This window comes from Formica exsecta, unplaced genomic scaffold, assembly GCF_003651465.1.
Source record: "Formica exsecta isolate Colony F162 unplaced genomic scaffold, ASM365146v1 scaffold363, whole genome shotgun sequence".
Classification (NCBI taxonomy): domain Eukaryota; kingdom Metazoa; phylum Arthropoda; class Insecta; order Hymenoptera; family Formicidae; genus Formica; species Formica exsecta.
The window spans coordinates 1725606-1751726 of NW_021850877.1; the positions used below are offsets into that span (position 1 = coordinate 1725606).

General features: G+C 40.4%; 1 long non-coding RNA gene across 1 annotated transcript; it reads right to left on the reverse strand.

Moving 5' to 3' along the window:
* Window positions 1-24174, reverse strand: LOC115238979. Its single transcript, XR_003884572.1, has 2 exons — window positions 24044-24174; window positions 1-3613 (listed from the first exon to the last, which is right to left on the reverse strand). It is a non-coding gene; the product is annotated as an uncharacterized LOC115238979 (long non-coding RNA).
* Between the last annotated feature and the right edge of the window lie 1947 nt (window positions 24175-26121).

Below are 26121 nucleotides of genomic sequence, written 5' to 3' on the forward strand. Positions count from 1 at the left end.
TTTTTTTCATTTTCTTTCTCATTTATTTGGTTACATTTTGATAGATATTGAGTAAATTCTTTCGAGATTTTAATTATATATTTAATTATAAATAGAATAAACTTTTTGGCGCCTTTAATTGTTCGTAACTTATGATAAAACTACAAATTTTCTTTAAACATTGTGAACGATTAAATCATAGATTATTTATTTCTGAATAGTATAATAGTAGAATAGATTAATAAAAAAACATTTAAAAGATTTTAAGAGTCTTGTATGTTCAACATTCTTTTATTGTACTTATTATTAAATATACCCAAAAATTATTTTATATAATTCTAAATGTTTAGAAAATTCTTTTTTCTTAAAAAAATTTAAAAAATTTGATATTTTAATTAAGTGCATTCACTCTCTATAGAAATTATATGTATATTGTTCACGATAGGATTTTTAGAATACGCAATATCCTTCGCCCATGCTGGAAGACGCCATCGTCCCAAATTCCCAACATCAAATTACTCTTCCAATTACATCGCGATTACTTGCGCGGACCTAATAAACGCTAGTCAATAAGCCGACAGATAGGTAACCGGTATTGCCCGCGGATGTGAATAGGAGTTATGCCTCACCGTAATGCTGAATTACTGTCTCAGCCCGGCCACGTGATTAACATCGCGGAGGCCCGTGGTAACAATTAGAGAAACCTCGAAGAGATCCGCCGGTCTGCGGCAATAGATAGAGCACCGGGAAAGCAAGAGAGACAGAGAGGGAGACCGATTACGTCGCAGCGCGATATTTCACGTCACTTCCGGTTACAAACCTCCTCCGAGCGGGTTATGAGACGCCATTTAGTAGAAGGGAGATGCGCGCGCGAACGAAGAGCGACTCCCCACTACCAAGAATTAATTTGAATTGGATTACCATGAATATTGTCGACGCTCGAGAGGTCGGATAGACGCGTTTCCGTTGCAAGCTAAACGCTAAAAAAAAAGAAAAAAGTCCTGGGTTATACGATCACCTGCAGTATGCCTATTAATTTGTGTGAACACTCGCAAAAAATCATATTTTCAATTTTATTTATACTCGTATATATATGGCATCCGGGACATTGTATATCTTATGCAAATGTTTTTTTTTTTTTTTTTTTTTTACATAAATGAATATCAGAAATTTCTTTCACATCGCTTCTTCAAACAGTTTAATCATAAAAAAATTTGCTGTTATATATACTTATATATAGGTATATACTTTTTAGTTTTTAAATTTCTAGTAAATTCAGGAAGAATGTACAGTATTATACTCTTTTTATAAGGGACAAACTAAACCTTGAGACGGTATAGATTTGTATTGTACAAAGTGAACAAAATGAAAACCGGATGCCCGTGACCACGGAACTTTTCTCCGGACTGACGATAAGAAAGCAGTGAGTCGTCTTGAAAAGATAAAGGTATGGACTGAATATATGGACAGCGCGATACGTTCTTTCGACGCGAGCTTCCTCTCATTAGTCCCAGACGATAACCACCGGGTCCAAGACGAAGACCGAAGAAATCCACCAGCCCCGCGGCGATCTTTAACAACCGAGACGGACGCAACTTTCTTCGCGGCTTCCGTTTTTCCCGAGAAATGCCGTGAATTATTCCAAGGAGATTCACCTCGATACGAGACTCATTGTTGCCGCGCGACTTCGTATCTATTGTACGCAGATCTGAAAGTTCGCCAATTTGCGTTTTGGCCCTTAGCGATTGAGAGAAAGCGCGGGATGCCGGGAACATTTCATACAGCGTTGTTTCGAAATTCGCCAATGATACTTTAGGGAGTCAAAGTTCCCGGAATAAATTCGAGAAAGTCGTAATGTGGATGAAATTAAATATCTAAATTTTATAGGTATCACACGGCGTGAGTATATCTCGGATTCTCCTGCATTTTCTTTCATTAACTATACGTACTGACGACGACAGTGATGATAATGAATCGTGCGGGAAGCGGGGAAAAATCTTAGCGTCGCGCTTCGTCGTATTTAATTACTTATATGCGTAGTTAACGTCGCGCGCTCTCTCGCGTCTCCGTGATAATACAACGTAGAGACGGCCAAACACCGTCTGACACTTTACGAAAATCGGAAAATCGCGAGCGACAGCTAGGAATACATAATATCGCGCCGCGTGACGGCGACAGATACGATATGAAATGTACGAGAACTACTGTCCGAATTTTTTCAACAAATTTAATAATATTTTAAAGAACATTTTCCCTTAAGAAGATTTGGAAAAAGAAATAGTTTTTTTTTTAAGAAAAAAAATTGATTTTATATCAATACTACAGGATCGAAAGAAAAAGCAATTAAACGATTAGTATAAATTTAAGCATATAAAAAAAAAACGCAAGACTGAAACATAACGATTAATGACAAAGATAATTGCTCCAGCATATTTAATGGATTTTTAAAACACAAAAAAAAACTTAGAAAAAAATTCTTAAATCTAAATTACGAAAAGATTAAAAAGAAGATCTCGCTGAATAATTGCGCGTCTGCCCGCTCGAGAAAAAGGTCTCACGAAAATGCCTCGGCATCCCGGCAATTTCCTCTCGCGGGCCCTGCCCTCTCGTTCTCCACTCTATCTTCATCTAATCACTTTTGCTTTCGTCAACGCGCCGCCGCGGGCTAAACGACAGGCGTTGATGGAACCCGGCGTGGCCGGGTAAAGACGTCGAGGAACGAAACGCGATAGGTTTGAAGGGCCAAACTGCGCCGAAAAAAGAAATGGGAGAGAAGTAGAAGGGACCGAAATCTCCCCCTTTCGACAGAGTGAGAGAGCGAGAGGGTAGGAGGTTTTCGCACCCTGCGGCGATCGGGAAGTTTAACGGAAATGCACCCTCACCGGGAGTCTCTTTAGGTCGTCGCGACGCCTCGGGAATTGCATAAAATAGAGGAGAGAGGCGGGACGCTTCTATTGTGATTGATATGCGACGCGTTCGGCGGCGAAGTCATATATCGACGGATAAAAATATAATGGTGGCGTATCTTCGTCATTTATAGTCCGTTAAACGACGGACTTGGCGCCCCGATTCAATCGAATCTTTCCGTGAAAGATACACAAAAGTCTCGCCGCTCGTTAGAGCAAAATTCTTCTATACGATCGCCGCTAGTTATCTCTTTTCATTCCGGCGTTTCGCGGAATGTCTTTTAAGAGCACGGGTGACAAAGGGAACTCCGCAAGAATGACGAAACGTCTCGAGAGGCCGCGAACTTGAAGCCTGCGACGGAACAATAGCCCCGCATATGTATGCAAGCGCGTATATAGGGTGACCGTGTCTTTTTCCATAGTAAAAGTGCACGTTATTGCTTGACAAAACCGTTCGTTGACAAATACATTTTTTGAGAAAACAGATAGGGATATATTCTAAAAAAAAACATGCTTGTCACCTTGCACGCATAAATGCACAATATTTGTCTGTGACTATGTATATTTATAGGAACGGATATGACATGCATTTAAAATCGAATGAATTAAATGAGTCTTACGTAACGACGATGGACGCTCGAAGCCGCCAAAGTGTTAATTACGACCTCGATTATACTGGTTGATAAAAGAGCGAAGCAGTCTTCCGTTTCGTAGCAGCAACATCGGTTCTGAAAAAAACATAAATAAAAATAAATTAAGTTTAAAAATACATAAATATAACTTGTGAATAAAAACTAGAATATTTAATTTTAATTAATAATTTTGCATACGTAAGGTTTGGTACATAATCAAATATTTTTTGTCAAGACAGGTTTAGATCCTTATCTTTGTAAGAAATAATATTTTTTTTTATATCGGCAATATCGGTGTGTGTAACGCATTTTATATATTAAAATATAAATTTATAAATATATATTTTTCTTGGATGAGAAATTTGTATCTAATATCTATCGATCTCGGTTGTTGTCAAAACTACCATGCTCATGCATCACGTGTAACTATGCCGTTAAACTTCGTGCCACCGTGTCCGTGGCGTAACTTGTATTACTAACACGTCTATTAAAAGTTCGGCGCTCAACTAGGGAGAGGAGAGTGATGACAAACGTAAAAACTGAATATCTCGTTAATACAATATTTAATGCTAGAATCGCAATCCAAGTTAACGGATGCTGAATCATCCCTTCACAAGAGAAAAATATTTTCACGCTACTCAAATATAGGCATATCAAATATCTGATGAATTCGGCAATATTTAAATATTTAGATTTATGCGCAATCTTTTGAATATTTAATCCTGTACTTTCCCCCGTTCACTTCTTCTCGGTACACCCCGTATATTCGCACTCGAAATCTCTCGACACACGTACACATACGCGTATGGGGGATCCCCTCGTAAAGTGCATACATTCCCGCCGCTCGTGCGAGACGTAGGAAGCCGTATGAGCATTGAACATTGATTTTAAACCAGGGCGAGAGAGCACGGCGGTGTAAAAACGCGGGGGATTTGCCGCGCCATCTTACTTTTAATGGAAAAAAAAAATCGTAGGCGAGGGGAGGGAAGGCGGAGCGGCGGGCACACAGACCGGAAGACGGATGTGGGAAAGATTTCACGACTATCGAGACTCGATGGACCGACCGATGGAGCGGCGGCTCCACGACGCGGACATTGGCGTAGCACGGCTTTCCCCGTATTTTTCTTTCTAGCCCATTTCGCACGTGTCCCGTTTTACACGAGCACCGTAGTGGACTATATACTTTTTATCTCTTTCGCCGGCCAAGTGATTCTTTAACGTCAACGATACCACGAAGGCATGCGTCAGCTCGTTGCAGCGTGTTACGTTAAATGTATTGCGAAGTAATTTTTTTTCGATGCAATTTTGGCATCTCTTTGTAACAAAATCGTACAAAAATTAAAATAGTGCTTTTTTTCTATTATACTCTCTTTTGACTTTCTCTCTCCCTCCCTCTCCGCGAATAATCTTTCCAGCAAAAATATTCGTTTGTATAATAATTTACTATCATCGTATCGCGCGATCAAAATTAAAACCTCGTGCAAGAGAGCAACGCGTGAAATATTTATTAGCGGAGAAAAAAAAAAAAAAAGAGAGAATGGACGCGTATACATACTCTGTCGGTTTATCTCGTGGCGTATCTATCGGGTAAACGTTCAAACTCCCGCGAAGCGTAATTTAGTTAAAGGGTGTAAGCGCATAACTTTCGTAAAACACACCAACTGTATTATTCAAGACGGCGATAACACGTGGTGGCTAACAAACGACCGTCCGTACCTTCCTGGCAATTTAAAGGGTCAAAAAAAAATACGCCGCACGTTACTACGTTCATAGGCTACTTTCCCGTGGGTTACGCTGCCCGTTACGGATATTTGCGCGTGCAACATTTATAACGTAGAGGAATTTAAAATTTTGCGAAACCTTTTCGCAAATTTGAGCAACAACGACGGACGGTGCGCTGTCAATTATTCGCGAGTCAATCGACGAAAAACTAATAAAACCTTACACAGTTATGTAAAAAGTTTGCAAAAACTTGAAAATATATTTTTCTAGAATTTTCTAGAATTTTGATGGATGCGCGAAAAGAGAATTCCCTCTTTTCTGTTTTTTTTTTCCCTGAATAAATAAATATTATTTTACAAAAGCGTAGACTTCGTTTTACGAGATTTGTACTTTCGGCGCGTGCGGCGTTCTTCATATCGACTATTCAAATTTTACAATTGAATTGCACAGTTGAGGTAACATGGGCTTTCAACGAGAGCGCCAAGGGCTCCCGTTTAATTCTACGTTACACGTGATACGTAGCTCCGAAACGACACATCCGCGCATTCTTTGATTATTTAAGGGGTCAGAGTACATTTCTCACCGCGGCCCTTCCGCGCTCACTATGCATACGTCACATTCTCCTCGGAAATTATTTTACGCTCGTAACTCGTAGGTGCTCACATTATTTGTAATCGCATTATATCCTCGAATTATTCTTACCAAATGTCAACCGTCACATGCTCTACTGCTGTTCGGCTTAATCGAATTCTCGAATCACTACGGTTTATTTCCTTCATTCTTATTTATTTGTCTGTCTATCGGTATCTACTGCGTTATTGTTATTAAAGTCACTTTCTGTATTAATTATTTCTTGTATGTAAATTATTGTGATAATGCGTATATTAATCACACATAAACTTATATCATTACAAATTTCAATAAAGTTACATTTTACGTAAAAAAGATAAACCTCATATAAATATATTTTAGTCTGTCTTTTTAGACTTTCAAATTTTTTCTCAGATATTCAGTATTATAACGATTGTATTGTCACATATATTAGGTTTTGTATTATATAAATACAAAAGAGTGATTCTAATTTTAATATATAATTATATTTTTATATTTTATTCTGAGATTACGCGAAAGTTATTTTGCGGACATCCTGTACGCGGGCTGAAAAGGATAGAGAGAGGTACAGTTGCCGGCGATAGTTGTATGCGAAAGAAAGTACACGGATGGACCGACGACGTAATATCGGGAGCCGAAACGGTAATCGATATCGCATATATCTTCACCGATGTATATTCAACCGTCCTCCACGATTTTCCGAAAGGAACCCCTTAATAAAACTACTTACGAGCCTCCGAGACTCGACTCGGCTTTCTGGCTATATCTCTCGGGTCCTCCCTACTTTTCCTCTCATCCCTTTCGTTTCTATATTACGGCGACCTAAGGGACCGCTGGCGATGAAAATACGTGAAATACGCCATCAAACCGTACGACTCTATTTATTAACCCTGTCTCTCTTGCGCTGCATCGTTTTTTTCTCAGATTTAACTATCATCTACAAGATGTATTCGATTGTGTATTAAATCGATGATATGTATTCTGCAATGATCTCGAGTTGCTTTTAATGATTAAAGATCTACATCTTTCTTAAAAAGAGCATTATATGAAACATCTCCCCATAAAAAAAAAGTTTAAAAAAGAAAGAAATAATCTCTTAAATATAAAATATAATATATCGCAATATTTTTTAAAATGAGCTATTTAAATAAAAGCGTCGCATTTTATTTGTTTGAAAAGAAGTGTTCTCGTGATGAATAGCACATATAAAGGCGACTTTTTGAAAATATAGCACTTGTGCAACACCTTTTTTCGTGTCAAGTTGGGATTAGGATCGCTGCAACCTACTTTAAAGAATGCTTCAAGTCTTTTCGATTCGTATCCGACTTAAAACAGATGGCCTGAAAGTATCAGTCAATAATGTGACATTTAAGCGACTCGCCGTTATTTAACTGCTCTGTGTCAGAAATGATTTCGAGTATCGAGCTAATGCGGGAAAACGCGACATATTCTCAATCTCTCGAGATATTTCTAACTACATTCCGCGGATCGATCGTATCGATACGACCTACATGCGCAAAGAGTTTCCCAAATACAATGATCTGAAAATGCAAAGGCGATCAAGCGTTATTACTTTAATATTATTCGTGGACCGCGTAACGTGCTTGCGTGAAGCACGTCTGCAATTTCTATTAATATCTCGATCTTCTCCGCATCGTAATTTCCATCCCTTAACTGACGATGAATAAACACGTGCTTCCCGAACCACGCGCGCGAGTTTTCTATTAAAATTTAATTCCATAAATACACCAGAGTCCTCTACGTTATGAGAGTTATTGTTTCCACGCATTTCTCCGGGAGTAATCGCGTGACGGAGCATGCGAAGGCATGCTTGGAAGAGGTGGGGGAAGGGGGGGTTAAAAAAAGGAGGAACATCGGGAGAAGGTTCGAAAACACGATAATGTGTAAAGAAGGCGAACAGGATCTTTCCAAGCGAGCGCGTATAAATGCATGGAGTTGCAGGCTCTTTGCACTTCGCGCGGAATACTATTAATTTCGTATTCACTCCTTCTTTTAGCGCGATCGTCCCTACTCGTTAACGCCCGCTCGCGGAAAATTTTTGCGGGGTCCCCACCGGCGCGCCGCGCTATTATAATACGGCGTATGTAAATTCGATCGCGGCATTTACAATGGACGGCGTAAAAATGAGAGAGAGAGAAGACGGCACGGCACGAGAGGGGTGAATATCTGGCCGGCGCGACCGAGGGCGAGAGGATTCTCTGACGTCGTCTTTGGCCGACGTCGCCGGAGGAGCCGAGGGAGGAAATAGATGACCCGGCCAGCCGAGGCCGGTATCTCGATTGTATCGAAGCGAAACGAGAAGGGCGAGAAGGGCGAGGAGAGCGATGTAAATTTAGACACCGAACGTTTTCAGCTTTCCTCTCGGGCCTTAAATATCGAAGTAAGGGGGTTTATGCAGCAAAACTTTGGAGGGAAAAAAATAGATATCGTGTGTCCCAGATAAGATATATATAAACGTAATAATATTATAGAGTCCAACATATATATATAAATATAGAATCTAGGTAAATTTAATACAGACTTATTCTGTAATGGAAATTGATGTAAGATCGCTTTTGAAGCTTTTATATTCTCTAAGTATAAATATATCATCGCATCCATCTGTTTTAATTGCAGACAATTTCCTCGTAAATCTCACCTCGACGCGTCTGGTAATAGTGCAAACATAATTCGCAATCGCATTCGCACCTCAAAATTGACCACTCCTCGCAGCTGCGCAGCTGCCGCAGCGTCTATTAAAGGACTTCGACTAGCAGGGACAGAGAGAAGGACGCGCGCCGCAAGACACTATATGGTAATTAGCTGCGGAAACTTGCCGAGCGAATTGTACCACGGCCGCGCGCGGCAAACTATGCCCGTATGCCCCTTGGGTACCAAATACCACCATCCGGAGAGAGGAGGAGGACGGGCGGAGAAGAGGAGGAAGGGAGAGACGGTGGCGCGGGTGGCGGTTGGCTTAGACGGTGGCGACATTACTAAAATGTCAGAGAATGTCACCCATCTCATAATCTATGCCCCACGATCCCGGCGCTACCCTCTCTCGATCCTCCCCTTCTCCCTACACTCCTCTCACCATTTCTCCTTCTCTCACTTTGCCTCTTGTGCACCAGTCGAGCTTTCAACAGTCCCTTCCCTCCATCCTCCCTTCACCGCCCGGCAGTCCTTGCGTCGGAGCCAACCCTCCGGCTGCAGTGTCGCCGCCGCATTCTCGCGAGAAATTAATTTGACCCTATTAAAATGATCACTTCTGGATTTAAGTTACGATCTCTCCCGCCAGAGTCCTCCTCCTCCATCTGTCTCCTGGCCGCTCTAAATTTTGGACGCCAAGGTCTCGTTTCACCCTTTCCCCGTCGTCGTCTAGAAAAGTACGTACGAGATTTAAAAGCGGTGGTGGCGCGAGTTACGAGGTCGAACTTCAAGCCGAGCTTTTCTTCAAGTCGCGGAAAAAGTAGGTCTGCTGTTTTTAACATTTTTCAATTCTTTTTCACGTTTAAAATGAAACAAGCGATTCACGGATCAGGGAAGAGAACATGGGCGGAAAGTACAGAACTATAAAAACTACGGATGTAGTACATTTAAGAGATTGCGCCAAGACGGAAAGCGTAGCCACGGTAATAAAAAAAGAAGCTTTTAGTCTTCGAGAACCTGATAGCGTCCATATGGTTAACATTAGCATAACGTAAACAATTTATGACGCGACGTCCACCAGACAAATTCTGTGTAATTAAGAGTTGTTTTACACGATTGAGTCTCGCGGTTATATTATGTGAAGATTTTAATACAATTACGTTAGTTTCAAACTATCTCAGTTTACAGAGTCAGAGATAGTTGGTGATTATATGTACTCGCCAAGTAGTAAACTCGCGAAAATCGGTCTCGTTATACATACATAGGCGACGCGACTGCTAGTTGCAGTTCTGATTTAAATCAGAGTTCAAATATAAATAATATTTAAATTAATGATATTTAATTTAAATAATAATTAAATTAGTTTTTTCGAAATAACAGTAAATATTCGAATATAATTAAATTGACAGATAATAAAATATTTGCGTAAAAAAAGAACATCCTCGCTTTGGAAAGATTACTTTCACGTGCATAATATCATTCTATATTTCGCGGATCATAAATCCCGTGAAAAGCATAGACTCGAAGCGATAGGATATTTGTAACAACGCGCTTCTCGAATTGCCGGATAATGGGCTTAAAAGCGTCGGTGCATCGTCGCTTCGCGTTGCATCGCGACGTCCGAAACTCTCGTCCGTTGTGCATTTTCGCGTTATTGCGCGCGGCAAATGCGGGACGCGCGCGGGAAAAAGTGTGTAATTAATTTGAGCCCCGTCTGGGCAAACTCCAATCAAAGTGTACAAATATTAGAAAGCGTATCCGCGCGCGTGCAAAGCCGGGTCTCGTCTCTCTCCCAACCAATTACCGCTCCCCCTCCTCGCCCCGAACGCGACGATCGCACGCGCGGATAACGAAAATTCTTCTACCGTCGATATTATCATGCGGCGCTTAAGCTTTTTTTTTTTCCTCGGTTGCCGCGGAAAGCTCGGAAATGGCTTCACCCTCCAACATATCTTGATCTTCCTCGTACGTTTTTTCTCTCGAGATACGTGCTCGCGCGTTGTCGCGCAGCCATTCCGACCGTTAAGGGGCAACAAAGTGCATTTAAAGCTGCTGGAAATGCAGCTTGTCCTCGAGGTTAATGCGTTAGCTGCCCTCCATGTAAAATTGAAATTTGCGTTAGAAAAAAAAAAGAACTTTTTTGAGCGATTAAATAGGAAATTATTGCCTTGGGCCAAATAATTTTTTATATATTTTTGTACCTTATTATTTCGTGCTTATAATTGATTCAATTTATTTCTTATAATTTTACGATTTTGAAAGATATGTAAAATATTATATATAATTCTACACGCGTCAGATCAATTATAAAATAACCACATTTTCTAAAATTCTTGGATACAATGTCTAGAGCGAGATGATTTTGTTCTGCAAAAATTAATCTTTTACAGATCACTGTTGTTTAATTAATGCCACTTCATTATAAAGTTACGCCAAATGATGCGAAGGCAATATATTTTTAATTTTGCTGCAATTAATACGCTGGAAAAATCCACAGAGCATTTACATGCCGCCTAATTAACAAAGAAAAAGCGGAAAGGGCGTATCGACAACTCGCGGGGAAAGTGTTAAAGCGCGGTCGCGGAATCTCCCGAGGAATTCACCGCGACAGATCGAATTAATTAAAATTCGCCGTGTGGTCCTGCCTGCACCACCGGTAATCCTCTTTGGCGGAGATATTTCGACGGTAATGATCGTTAATTACAGCACATCGACTTGCCGCTTATTAACTCGGTGCCGCGCTTTAATTAGCCGCGCGTGCCCTCCTTCGAGCCTATCCGCTCGTGGAAACGGCACGGTGTAGATATCCTCGAAAGAGAGATGTCACGTACCGCCAGCCGCGACTGATCGATCGTATCGTATCGGTCCGTGTTGATAAGAGCATGACGAAACGTTTTTCCAAACGGGCCGGGAGAGCATGTCTGTCTCCGAGGAGATAAAGCCGAACTTCTGACCGGATATGAGAAGATAAGAGAATCGCTCTATTCAACGGTATCGAAATATATATTTCATAAATCTCGTTGGTACATTCCCTAAACCATTTGTAATCTATTTTTCCTTATCAAAAATTTAATAAAATTTTTATATTATATTTTCTTCTCAAAAGTTCTGGTAGAATACAATCGCGAAATAATATAATCAATTTCACATCTCAACAGAATTTAGTTTCCAAACACAGGTCAAATTGATATATATATATATATATATATATATATATAATTAACTGAAATTGAAATAACTGGTACATCATGTGTTGGAAAGATTTAGAGAAAGTACTATGTATTCTCTATATCTATGTGGATGATAAAATTATATAGGTAGAGATAAATTATATAGCTAGAGATAGAAGATACGGATGTAATTATAACTTTGACCCAATATATATGTACCGAGGATAAAGACGGCGCTGCGAGATATGGCGAATCGCGAACACGGAGAGCAGTTATCGTCTTTGCGCGGTCGTTCTAATATCGTAGGGCTCCGACTAAGCCCGGAAAGGTAAGCCCTTAAGAAACCAGGACCCTTCTTCATACATCATCAGGAATGACGGAGCATGTAACACGCGTGACACAGTCTAAAGCGACGTGACGTAATGCGACAGGACGTTCAGTACAGAGAGTCATCGTTCATCATTCGCATAATACGAGTGTGATACGACGCTGCTATTATCGTCTTTCCCACATTGCTGATCCCAAAACCATCATTTGACGAAATGATGCAGCGCGACGCGAATGTTTCCCGAAATTTCGTTATTTATTTCTTGACAAAGTTGCCATAAAAAAGGAAGAAAATAAGATTCGGACGGAAACTAGTTTCTTCAAATATTCTTGTTCATAAATTTTTAAATTTAAATATGTATAAATGTTAAGTATTCGCAAATTTATTCGCAAGAATATTATATTTTGTTTTTATATTTCTATTCTTATATATTATTTTTTCGTATTGTGCAAAAATGTTTCAAGCCACAGAATAAAAGTACTAATATTTTTAAAGTGCAATTATTTTGAAAATTTTATTTTCTTTCGCTTCTTTGTGCTCTTTGTTACGGTAGTCAATTAGAAATACTCTGTCTCCAAAAAAATTTCCAATTAAAAATTCTAACAACTAGCCGCGCCTTTCCCCACGTAGATTGTATCGCCGTGTCTGCCAAACAACGGCATTCGTTTGACCATTGGCCGTTCGCCTTTTTTTCGGAATAGCGTACCAACGATCGATCTTCTGTCACCATCTGCTCGCCGCCACGTTGTTTCGAAGTATCGACAAACAAACCGTTCATTGATTGCATCCTCCCGAATAATAAGGCGGTAATTCGATTTCTTGCGGCGAGATCGCCATTTTTGCGCTGACTAAATCAAAGAGAGCGAAAAATTTGCGCATTGTGACGTAACATTTGTTCGCACATAAAAACCTAAATACAATTTGATGAATGTACAATATTGAATATAAATTATAAAAATGTGGCGTGTGTTTGTGCCAATAAATTTAAAATATTCGATTACCGGATATATATTATAAATTTATTTCGCTCTCTTTTTCTCGTAAATCACAAATGAAACTTTCCTAAATACTTTCCTAAAATACAAAACACGCATCGTAAATTACTATTTTTACCAGAACGGGAAGCGAGAAAGAACGACACGCGAGATAATTATATGCGCCCGAACGCAGTGCCTCGGTGCATCAATGCAAATTACGGCCATCTCCATCGCCGTCGCGACGTTTCTTCTCGCACTCATTGAGGATGGCTCTTAATTTCTCCCTTTGTCCCCTCATCATTCGCACACAATGGTGGAAAGTTCGAGAAACGCTGTCATAGACAATGCGCGGCGAAGGATTCATATTTTCCGATGCACATTGCGCCAACGAGAAGAAAAGAGAGCGAGAGAATGAAGATCGTCGCGGGAGAAGAAGAGAGGAGAGAAAGGGAGAGAGAGAGAGAGAGAGATAGATCGAAAAACCAGCGCACGAGCGGAGATAAAGCCAAAGAGCGGGGAGGGAGAAAAAAAAAGGAAGGTGAAATGTGGGAGGAAGAAAAAAAGTGGAAGCTCGGTGCTGTGCGAAAGTCGCTTCGGCTGGCGAAACTTCCGAATATGGAGACGCAGGAGCCGATATCGAGGAATCACGCGGCCGATATAGGGGAAGGGAGGCCGCGGGGTATATGCAAATATTTTTCCAGCACCCACACGGAAAACCGAGGACCCCCCCTTTTGCCCGCCTCGCCTTTCGCGCGCCTACTTCCTCCTCCCCATCTATCGTCTATAGCTGCCCCTCCCCCCCTTCCTATCCCTCTCGTGTCGCTTTTTTGCTTTCTATCGCGCGCTTTTCACGCCACTCTTTTTCTTTCTCTTCTTCTCGCTTTTTCTCGCCGCGTGTGTAAAAAATGAAGGCGAGAATCGGTAGCCGTCGTGCTCTTTTTATATCGAGCCTCGTCTTATTCCCGCATCTTCCTCTCGCGTTTCCGGGTTCGCGCTTTGGAAGAGAGGCCCGATGGTATTCATCGCGGTGTTATCCGCTGTGCATTGTGCATATTGAATGCGCGGTGAATGTGAACAGTGGCATTGTAATATCTAAGATGTCTATTTCTCCTATTTGCGAGATAAACGGGTCGCCCGACTAATTTCAGAGAAAAAAAAGAGAGAGAGAGAGAGAGAAAGAAATACGTTTATTATATCTAATATAGAATTCTAACGATTTTTTGTTAAGAAAAATGTAACAAAAATATTTAAAAAATTATTAGAGTGTGTTAAATATTATGTAAAAGAAATGCTTCTATCTCGTTATCTTTACAGTTAAAAATTCTTTTATTACATTTCATGTGTCTCAATTAAAATTCTAATTCTTCCTTTCTTGTTATTAAATTAATATCGGCGATATTCTCGTGTCGAATGCAAAGTAAACGTAAATCTTTAAAACCTACATTCAAGAGATGGAAAAAGGGACTAAAAAATTTTAAAAACGGGAAACGAGGGTAACGTGACGCGACGGAATCGGTGGCGGATATAAAGACACCTCAGAAATCCCCGAGGAAAACGTCGACTGGAAAAGTGGCTGTTTTACGAACGCCATGGAGTGCCAGAAGTCGTTGACGCGGGAAAGCGAGAAAGAAAGAAAAGGAAAAGAAGTACTCAAAGAAGCGGAAGTATGGAACTTATCCTGTTGCGTTAGCTAACGCGACCGCGCTTGCAGCGGCCAGGAAAAACCGGGAGGGATTTCCACGACGTGTTCGAAACACGTTTGCGGGATCAGGTACAATGGCCGGTAGCCGTTAAGGAAAGATCTTGGACGAGACTAGCGTTATTCGCGGTAATCGACGATCCGTACGTGCGCGCGTTTATAAAACAGCCAACGCATTGCCATTTTTGCCCGATCCTTTTTTAAAGGGCTCAGAAAATACTTCCAAACGGCCGAGAGTTCGTGAATGAAGAAAATGTATGTATAAATTACATATGTAAAGAATAATCGCGGTCATTGATCTTTTCTGAATTCGGGATTGATCTTTCTTCAAGATCTGAATGTGATTGATCGATATCTTTTTTCAAAATCTTTTCATTTCTAATGACAAATATTTCAGTAACTAAGAACTCGTTTTAAAGTTTGGATATTCGATTAAAGCACGGTCGTGGAAATTAAATAAACGGTTTCACATTGCTAGCAAGAAAATTTAATTTCTTGAAACCTTTCAATTTCTCTATGTGTTCGTAACACATAAAGATTTCAAACAATAGAAATTGAACGCAATAAATTAATTCTTAAAATGTTATAGAATAATTTTTTTTATTTTTAATCAATGTAAAGTTAAAAAATTAAAATGTTACACATATGACATCTCGGACATCGCGTCTATTTTTTAAACTAAAAAAAAAGAAAAAGAAATAAAAAACCTAGTGTCCGAAATGTCACAGTTGTAAAATTTCAATTTGTAATTCCACATCCGACTAGCACACTGAAAAATATTCTTAAAAAAAAAAAAAAAAAAAGAGCTAAGCTTTTTTATCCATCCGCGCAGATATTGTCTCAAGGAATGATAGATGGACGTACGAAATATGTTTGGGCAGTTTAACAGATGAAACCGCTGCCAAAATTGTAACAGGACAAGTACATTGTTACATTAATTTTGAAATAAAAATTAACTTTTAACAGAAAAAGTTAATAAGTTAAATCTTCTGCAACAAACATCCTGTCCACACGATTATCTATATATTAAATAATTTTTTACTCTGATATATAAGAATCAGTATTAATAATTACAAATTCTGTGCGATATTTAAAAAAAATTCACGTTGGATATTTCTTCTTTATATAAATATTCCCGTATTATTAATTAAAAATTTTTGTATATACTGTATTACACATCATTCTTCTCCGCTGCTTCGAGCGTTCAAATTTATATGATTAATTAACCCTTCCGAATGTTCCAAGTTCCACTGATCGTTTCGCCCATCTTGACCAAATTAAAGTGGATTTAATGCCGGCGAGTGGAATAAGAGAAAATAAGAGGCTTCGATTATCGCCCCATGGCCCGCCATTGTTTGTCCGTATAGGGGATGGCGAAGACGAGAGGCCGGAAAGAGGCGGAACGCACAAAAAGAAAAAGAGAGAACCGAAGAATGAATTCATTGCGTAACGAGGGCGTATTCCTGCACGCGATCGTTCGACATTTTAATTAAACGTCTGCGATAACGCGTGCGGTGTTTACGCAGCTTATTATAACACCTCATCTGTCGGTATCCACTTACAGATGCAACGGCTTTGTAACGGATATTATGGCGCCAAGATTGCCGAGCGAGGGAATAAAAAGAGTTTTATAATATAGGCGAAATTTTCCTGTTTACCCGTTTTTTTTTTTTTTTTGCGACACCGGCGCTTAGCCGGCAACTTTTAATCGAAACACGATGAACTTCGCGATTAAAGCGGAAATGATTACTGACCATATTGCGGACGCGATAATCTGCTTACTTGAACTTTTAATGAAACTCGGTCATTTAATTCTCGCGTTGACTATACGCGCCCGTTCCGGAGCTTCTAATATTTTTAACATGTTTCCCGCGCCCGTTTACGTAAAGTAACTCCATTTCACGGTCTCTCGAACGACGCCGGATTTCGCGATTTACGTCAAGTCGTATTATCGACGTTCGTCGACGATCGGGCGAGAGAAGCTTGAGGGGTTGGAAGTGTTCGAAGGGAGCTTTTTCGGGACAAAACGGAAGTGGCGGAATTTCGGTAGGAACGTGCGGGATGTGCAGTTCCAGCAAATCGTTGGCGAGATATAATAGGGAGTAAAGGAGGGGAAAACGCCGCGCCGTGTCGTCTACCCGGACCAGGGATGAAGTTTGTCTTCGTAAGAAAGAGTAGTCGAGGGCACGAGCACAGAGAGGAGGATCGCGAGTAACAGGATTTTCGGATTAGGGTAACACGGCCCTGGTAATTGTCCCCTTGTCTCGGTTCAATCCTGAGAAGAGAGATCCAGAAAAAAAGGCTTTGAAACGCTCGCCTCTTCGTGGCCGAATAAAATCTGCCGCCCTGATGATTTTATGTTCAATTAACCCTTTGATATATCGCGACGATCACGCCGGAGAGACGTCCGAGTATAAATCGTTTTGCATCTCAAATGGAAGGAATGGGCGTGTCTCTATCTCTTTTAATTACATTATGATGTTAATCTACTGTTTTGTGGAATATTAAATGCTATAGAAAAAAGTTCTAAAAAGCGGTTCTAAATTGTTTTATTTCCTCCCTCCGTCCACTCCCTGTTACAACTATATAAATGATAAAAATATATCGCTATGTCTTTATAAAATATTGTATTTATAATTTAGGATTCATGTAATTTTTGTTAGGCAGCGTGATTCACGCACGCTAAAAGATGTCACTCAAAAATGAAAACTATTAATAAAAAGTTATTTGATGTAATGCGTTTAATTCAATGGGGAGGCCGCGATATTAATCACCATACGTGATACAAAATTAAATTAAATTAATTTAAATTAAAAAACTTAAGTTTCAAGAAATAAATATGAGCGTCCCATTCGACGTTTATATTCCAGCTGCACGCTTGATCCGATATAAATAGCAATTGTCATAACCTGTCGAGGAAGAGCTCTTTGCCGAAAGCACAATGTTCCGTGTATAACCGATTTACAACTAGCAAATTGCTTTCTCCACTCGACCATATACGCTCGCCGTCCTCTCGTATGGTATCCTAACGTATCTGATGAAAGCTCTTTACGGTCAGTTCGATATCCTACTCCGTCTTTTCCCGCCCTTTTACGTCGTACTATTAACTGTATTTTCCTCACTCACGTCGTAATGCGTGCAGAGCTGATGCGAGCGGCCTCCCTCATTACCCGCGTTTCAAATCGAGCGTAATCGATATTCAATCGAACGCCTCTCCTCCCGTGAAACGTCTTCGCCACGTGGGGAGACGAGGATACCCGGAATAAGGCGAACGAGAAAAAAATAATGGGGATATAGCGTGAGTTGAGTAAAAGCGAGAAAACAAGAGAGAGAAAGAGAGAAAGAAACGCAGAGAAAAACGAGAAAAAGAGGAAACGGCACTTCGAGATCGAACAAAGAGTGCTCGAGGGGTACTCTGGGAGTACCAGATGGAAAAGTGGCTGTTTTACGAACACAACAGGCGTGTTGGAATTCGTCGTCCGAGATACACAATGTAACGACTCGAGGGGAAGAAGTTCAAGGGGGACGGCAATGCGGAAGGATATCGGGACAGCCCGGTCTTGTTGTCCCGTTTAATACCTTCGGAGGTGACGAGAAAAGCTCGCCGAAGCTCCTCCGGGTCTCTTCTTGGCTCGAATAACCGGGTTTGAATGTTGCCTACAGATAAAAGTTGATAACTTCGCATTGGTATCAAAACATAAAAGCTGTGAGAAAGAGCTTTATATTTTTATAAATTTTTCTTTTTTATGTCTAACTTTATAACGCGCGCGTGATATTTCTACTTTAAAAATAGGAAAATTAAAAATTAGGAACGTTTAAGTCACGTATAGAAATAATTAAAACAAAATGGAAATTTTTCTGCCCAAATTTTCCCGCGGATCGATCATATCTCGTCGCGTCGTCATCGCCGAATGATTTGTTTTATTCATCTCTCTCTCTGAAATATATTTAGAGCCAGCCATCCGATCCTGGCCAGGAATCGGCGCTCCGTACAGGACGCCTCGCACAATGGCCAGGCCGCTGACAATGGCATCGTTAGCGATGGCCTCGGGCTCCGTTCTCTATTCCTCCGCCTGCGAGTGCACCGGGGTGTCATGTACAGGATGCCCCAGAAATCGCGCATCACCCCGCGCTTATTCCTTCTCGAAATTGGAGTCAAAAATTTTCTTTGGCAAAATTCAATCAGGCACATATGCTATTCTTTTTAATTTTCAGAGTCAACTGCTTCGAGGCAATCGAGTCTTCTAATCACAATCTTTGTCAAAATAAAAATTTCTTGAGATTAATTGGAATTAACTGCAAGATATATAGATTTATGATTTACACGCAATGCGAGTATTGGTGATCTTTTTTTCCGTTATATAATTTTTTTTTATATTCTAGATTGATGCAGGTAATATTTATTTCAATTTACTATTGCGTAACATAAACGATTTCTGAAACATCCTGTATGCGTATCTATTACTTTCTATGCTCCCCTCTATCTCCGTTGCGCAACAATGTGAAACGCAAACGATCGGCTCTAAGCCCACGTACACACTTGCAAACTTATGAGCAATGATCTTGTTAAATATAAATAAATATTTACATATACGACTAAAGTGAAACATAAATTATTTTGAAATTTAATTAAAATAATTATATTTCCTTTTTCCATTTACCTTCTGTATTTCAAATAAAATTATTACATTTTTCCCTGCGGAGACAGAGAAAGAAAAAAAAAGGTATAAATATAATTTAAAAGACACGATTCAAATATGTGTGCATGCAGCTTAAAACCGACGCACGCGCGACGCAGGGGAAGCTTAGTGTCGACACTAATCGAACTCCCTCCTCTTCTGTTCTATCTGTTCACTGAAAGCAACGATATCGTAATGATCTCCCCGCGATGCGCCCAATTTCTTTCCGGTGCATCCTGCATCCGCAGCCTCTCGAACAATACACATTCTGATTTTCGCGCGAGATGCGAACGCGATTCGACCATTCGTTTCTCATTAACCAGCCGATGGAATGAGACAATCGATTGTGCGACTCGAAATTCATTGGAAAACTGCTAAATGTGGATTAGATGCACACCGATGAATGATAATGATGAGTAACGATAATATTTGAAGTATATTATTTAATAAATTCATTTTTTTTTATATGTGTTGAATAATATTAGTAAATATGTTTGTTGCGCGCAATAATTTTTATTAATCTAATCCGTAATTAATTATTCATATTATCCATCAATTAATCTATTTGTTAATTGCAACGTAATCAGGCAATTATTGTTTATTTTAAACAAAAAATTCATGCACCATTTAAAATTATTACTAAATACGAATGTTAGAATAACAAAGTCACTCTATTAACCCAGATGCGTCTGTATTAATACGTCATCATATAATTAGAAGCTAATTGTTTAACTGTCTATGTCAATAAAAGTGTTTGCAAATATTATAATAAATTAAAAAATATATTCGAATTTATACGAAACGTATGCCACACAAAAAATTATTGCAGACAGTGAACAATTTCGGTACCGAATTTACGGAATCTGGCAAAGAATTCGGCGCATCGCACCGATCAAATGCATGGGACGCGATCGAGTTTATCTGAACTTCTTGAAAGAACCATGAAATCACCTGACAAAGGAGAGATTGATGGCACAAATTCTTCAAAAGTATGTTCTTCAATCTATTGGACAATCTGCTTTTTATAGATCTACCTTTTAGAGAAAGAGGCGTAAAACAAGCATTCTTTTATCGATAATCGATTTATATCGAGATTTTATTATAGATTATTATTTTTAAATATTCCCTAAATATGACAAAAAAGTTTATCTGTCTCGAAACAGAATATATGAATACACATTTGATATAAATGTGTGAAAAAATAATTAAGTATAACGATAAACGAAACGTAACATATTATTTGACGTTTTAATATACAGAATTATTTCGATCCACAAATACGCAGCTTGATCCGATAAGGGAATATATTTGTACATTTACATGTGCGAATTAATGACAACACGTGGCTCGTGGTAAATAGCTAATGATCGGGCTACATCGACACACCGTCGTCGTTGTCTATTTTAATTTAGTGTTTTTATTCGCGCGCGTATGGTGAAAGCGCCAGGCGTCCCGGCGTTAATTAATACTAATATGGCCGAGCCTCATTAACGGTAACGTTCATTAAATATTCACACCGCGCAGACGACAGCCTGTATCCCGGCCGCATCGATTCAATCGCATTGTGATGATGCACACGGCGAAATGAAAACTTGCCGCCGCGTCTGATACCTTTCATCCACTTTTCCCTTCGCCTCGCGACAGTGATTCAAGCACGTCACAAACGCGACGAGATTCTTTCTGTTTTAGGAGAGAGAAAGAGAGAGAGAGAAAGGATGGGAGAGATGAAGTCGCGTCCTATTTTTTTCTCGATTCTTTCACACAGCCACAAAAATTCTTCCATAATTATTATCTCTAAAAAAATTTGTCGAAAATTCCAAGAGAAAATTATAACCAAGATATTTTCGCATGTTATTTATAATGATATTAATAATAATTACCTGTTCGGGATAAAATAATTAATAAGTTCTATTTAATATATAGCGATAAAGTTGTTTTTGAATTTTTTGAACTTGTGTAAATCACAATTTTATATTTCTTTTAATGATAATAATTATTTTTTATCATGTAATATATTTCAGAGAAATTTTATGTTAAAAGAGAGAGTCTTTGAGAGACAAGTATAGTTTTCAATTTTATGGTTGAATTACAGTGGTGGAGAATCATGGTGTCCGTCAGTCTCAAGCTTGGTATTTCCGACTTGCGCGAACTTGTACTCGACTAAGTTTCGCTTAAATCAGCGGAAGGATACATTATGTTAGCCGATGGAAGATTATCTCTTCGTCGTTAAAGTCAGCGCATTCCGAGCGCTACCGGATGAAGGGATTTAATGGGATTGCGAACGCGAAGATATCTCTGTGCCACGTAAAAGGCTTTGAGTGTGTTGATAGGTTAAAAGGATTAAGGTGTGAGTTCAACGCGATGAGATACTTCCGTTAAGCCACCCTCGCGAAAACGCGACACAAAATTTGCAAAAAGCGCGTCGGTCAAAAGAGCGTGTAAATAAAGATAAGAGAGAAAGAGAGAGAAAGAGAGAGAAAGAGAGACAGGAGAAAGAGGAAAAAGGGGGGACGGCATATTTTCGAGTGGTGGTATCCCAAACTCAAACATGTAAATTACGCCGGAAAATATCATGTAAATGCGATTTGCTGCGTAGCGCATTCGCGGCGGCGACGGCCAGAAAACTTTCAGCTCCAAAGCGGTCTGAATTAATTTAGCGAGGTGTAACGCGCGCCGCGAGTACTTAACGCGACTTTGGCCCGATGCATCGCCCGTTGCAACGTCACCGCTGAAATGTTTCGCGTTTGAGATTATTCTGGTTTTCCGAATAAATATGTATCTCTCACGCGCACGCGTTTAATTTCGCGTGGGATTATGTACGCATACGGTGAGAGCTTATTACAAATTGTTCAATGTTTGATATTAAATAACTCCCCGTTATAAAGTTAAAATCGCGATTTAAAAAATCGTGTGAAATTAAGGGTAGAGAGATCTTAGCCGAAAATTTGAAGCTTGAAAAAAAGATATTCTCGTTCGATATCTTTTTTCTCTATATATTGATTCTGTATATTATAAATGCATTTTTTGCTACTGTTCTCAAAATTGTCACGTTATATTTTTCGACGACAAGAAATCTCGTCTCGTCGTATAACGTCGTTATACGACGTATAGCGACGTACTCCATTTCACTATGTAGATTTACCTGTACCTTAGATCAAAGAGCGCGCGTAAAAAATAAACACGACCGCGCGCTATTAATTTGCGAAATAATGCGGGAGACGACGTCGACCGTTTTTTTTTTTTTTTTTTTTTTTTTTTTTCCGAAGTGTAATCTTCAAAAGCAACGAATCGATTTCGTTTTGCTCGTTTTGCCCAACAGGATTGTATTCACTCGAGTTTATCCGCCATGTATATACAATGCGCATAAAGGATCTCTTACAAAGGGCCGCCACATATACGGCTATTTAACTCGATTAAGAGTATAATCATTAATCTCGCTGCTGTTAATTTTATCTCACGCTCGTGTGCCGTGCAACATTTCCGCGCGTTGCACGTTGTAAGAATGCGAAATGACGCGTTCGTGATCCATCTCGAGATCTACCGTGTTTATTATTCGCTACCCGTACTTTGATTTTTTAAGAGTATATATTCTGTAATACTAGAGAGTTTAATTATCTAATTGAAAATGCATATACCGAGCAACGTTAACAGATATAATTTATCGACGCTTGTCGATAAATTTGTAGCAATCTTGAATTGACATTGCAAATAAAATAAACTTAGATAGGAAAACAATCTATGTTTATTTAATCGAGATTGTTATTGATTGTATAAACTTGTTTTGTTAAGCATACTGTTTAAATAAATTTTCATTCAAAAATTTCATTTGGAATGATACATCTTACCTGCTAAATAGATAATCGAATAAATTTCCGATTTGGATGCTCCATTTTCACCGATTAAATATCGTTGATTTATGGTTTTAGAATCACAATTAATTTGAAAATAATTTCTGGCACGTGCTCTGTTAGTAGCGATCATAATGCGCCTTAAAAAATTAACTTTTCCGATAACTCATTCGATTATTTATAATATCAGCCGTTCAACATAAATGGCAACAATCGAATTTATATCTATAAAACGTGTCGAGTAAATCATGATACAACCAATTCTCCTTGTGTGAGACAAAACAAGTAAAATATATTAAATAATTTTTTTTTTACTTTTATCGTTTTTTCTTTCTGATCGCGTATTAAAATTTCATTAATCAGACATTTTTGGGGGATATATGCCTGTGCAATTACGCGAATAATCATTCGAGAATTTGGAAAGACAATAGGGGGAAGAGATTTGAAATACGTAAGCAACCCCTCCCCCTGCCACCGGCAATACTCTCGATCGTACGTTCCATTCCCTCCCTCCCTCTCGTGTGGCGGATCAAACGCGCCTTTCGCTCGCCGGCTAATGCAAATTTCACGTGTTCCAGAAGCATCGATCGCTTAATTAATCTGTACCGACGTAAACGTGGAGGGCGGCTGCTGGTGGCGCGACTCCCCCGCGGCGCGGCGGTTTCCCAATGAAATCGAATTTTGCGAGTAATCTCGGGCGTCTCGCGAAGAGAGTCCATGCGTCCAATCGAATCGCCGCGTAAGATCCGTTCTCTCACTCTCTCTCTCTCTATCTCCATCTCTTCCTCTCTCTCTCTCTCTCTTTCTCGATCTAGTAACAAGGAGAGATGTACGCTACTTACGGTTCGTAGTTTCCAAGTCGTGGTCTTCCCGCAGCAACAACACGTCCGAGTCCTCTAACGCTTTTCCTGCTCGCCGGCAACGGGAGATAACTGCGTCGTGTGCATCCCGCGAGTACAAGATGCGCTTCTCGTCTGTCGTTGCCGAGTACATCGCACGATCGTGCCACCCGATACAATGTAACCGATACGCTCCTCTTGGACGAACTGAGCTCTCCCCCCCTCGCGCCGGTCTTATATAGCACCCCCACCCCTCTAAAGTTCCCCTGACGTTCCCCCACCACCGCGGCGGCCGCTGCGCGCGAGACAGCGCCGTGGGGATGTGGATCCTGTGGTGGTTCACTGGAGGGTCCAGAATTCCCCTCGCGTCCTTTCTCACCCTCGTAGAGCGAGGGGGAAAGGGCGAGAGGGGGGAAAAGAGACCGCGCATTCTCGCCCCTGTTCGCCGAGAGAGTCTACCATCTATCTCCCTCGGCCTGTTTCTCCGAGTGTTCTTTATCCGTCTCTCTCTCTCTCTGCCTTTCGCTCGCCGGCTAATGCAAATTTCACGTGTTCCAGAAGCATCGATCGCTTAATTAATCTGTACCGACGTAAACGTGGAGGGCGGCTGCTGGTGGCGCGACTCCCCCGCGGCGCGGCGGTTTCCCAATGAAATCGAATTTTGCGAGTAATCTCGGGCGTCTCGCGAAGAGAGACCATGCGTCCAATCGAATCGCCGCGTCAGCGAGAAAGCGAACGACAGGGAAATTCCATGATATATATATATACATGTATACCGGAGAGGAAATATAAGAACAAAATCCATCAGAGAATACAGCTAGAATATAAAAAATGGAACGACGAAACAAAAAGGGGAAGCAAAAGGAAGAATTTTGTTGATATTTACATGCTGTGCGCGATGTGAGCTTTAGAGAATATTAAGCCGCAACAAGATAATACGTGCCGTATTCGTAATGAACATGCTCGAATATGAGATCCGTTCTCTCACTCTCTCTCTCTCTCTCTATCTCCATCTCTTCCTCTCTCTCCCTCTCTCTCTCTTTCTCGATCTAGTAACAAGGAGAGATGTACGCTACTTACGGTTCGTAGTTTCCAAGTCGTGGTCTTCCCGCAGCAACAACACGTCCGAGTCCTCTAACGCTTTTCCTGCTCGCCGGCAACGGGAGATAACTGCGTCGTGTGCATCCCGCGAGTACAAGATGCGCTTCTCGTCTGTCGTCGCCGAGTACATCGCACGATCGTGCCACCCGATACAATGTAACCGATACGCTCCTCTTGGACGAACTGAGCTCTCCCCCCCTCGCGCCGGTCTTATATAGCACCCCCACCCCTCTAAAGTTCCCCTGACGTTCCCCCACCACCGCGGCGGCCGCTGCGCGCGAGACAGCGCCGTGGGGATGTGGATCCTGTGGTGGTTCACTGGAGGGTCCAGAATTCCCCTCGCGTCCTTTCTCACCCTCGTAGAGCGAGGGGGAAAGGGCGAGAGGGGGGAAAAGAGACCGCGCATTCTCGCCCTTGTTCGCCGAGAGAGTCTACCATCTATCTCCCTCGGCCTGTTTCTCCGAGTGTTCTTTATCCGTCTCTCTCTCTCTCTCTTTCTCTCTCCCTCTCTTTCTCTCTCCCTCTCCCTCTCTTTCTCTTTCTTTCTCTCTCTCTCTGTCTCTCTCTTCCTCTCTCGCATAGCTGCTCCTTTTTTGCAACTGACGTTTGTTAAGATGACTTTCATTATCATAGCTACCGCTGGCTCCTCTGGTTCTCGCGTGCCATACCGTTATTCTCATTTTCATTATTTTTATTCCTACCAATTTTGCGTGCTTATTACATATCGCGTTTATTATGTTTGTCTATAGATTCCTCTCGTTGAGAACTTCGCGTTAAGACGGCTCTCGTTATCTAAACAATTGGGACAAGACGTATATTTATTCTCTCTGCTATGACTTTAACCTTTAACTGACAAGTACAATAATATTACGATTACGGCAAGTTTATAGCCACAAAGTGATACATTTTCGTGTCTTGTTTCAGAATTTCATACGCTTGTTTTCTTTCTCTTTTCTCTCTCGTTTTACCTTGTTAATTAT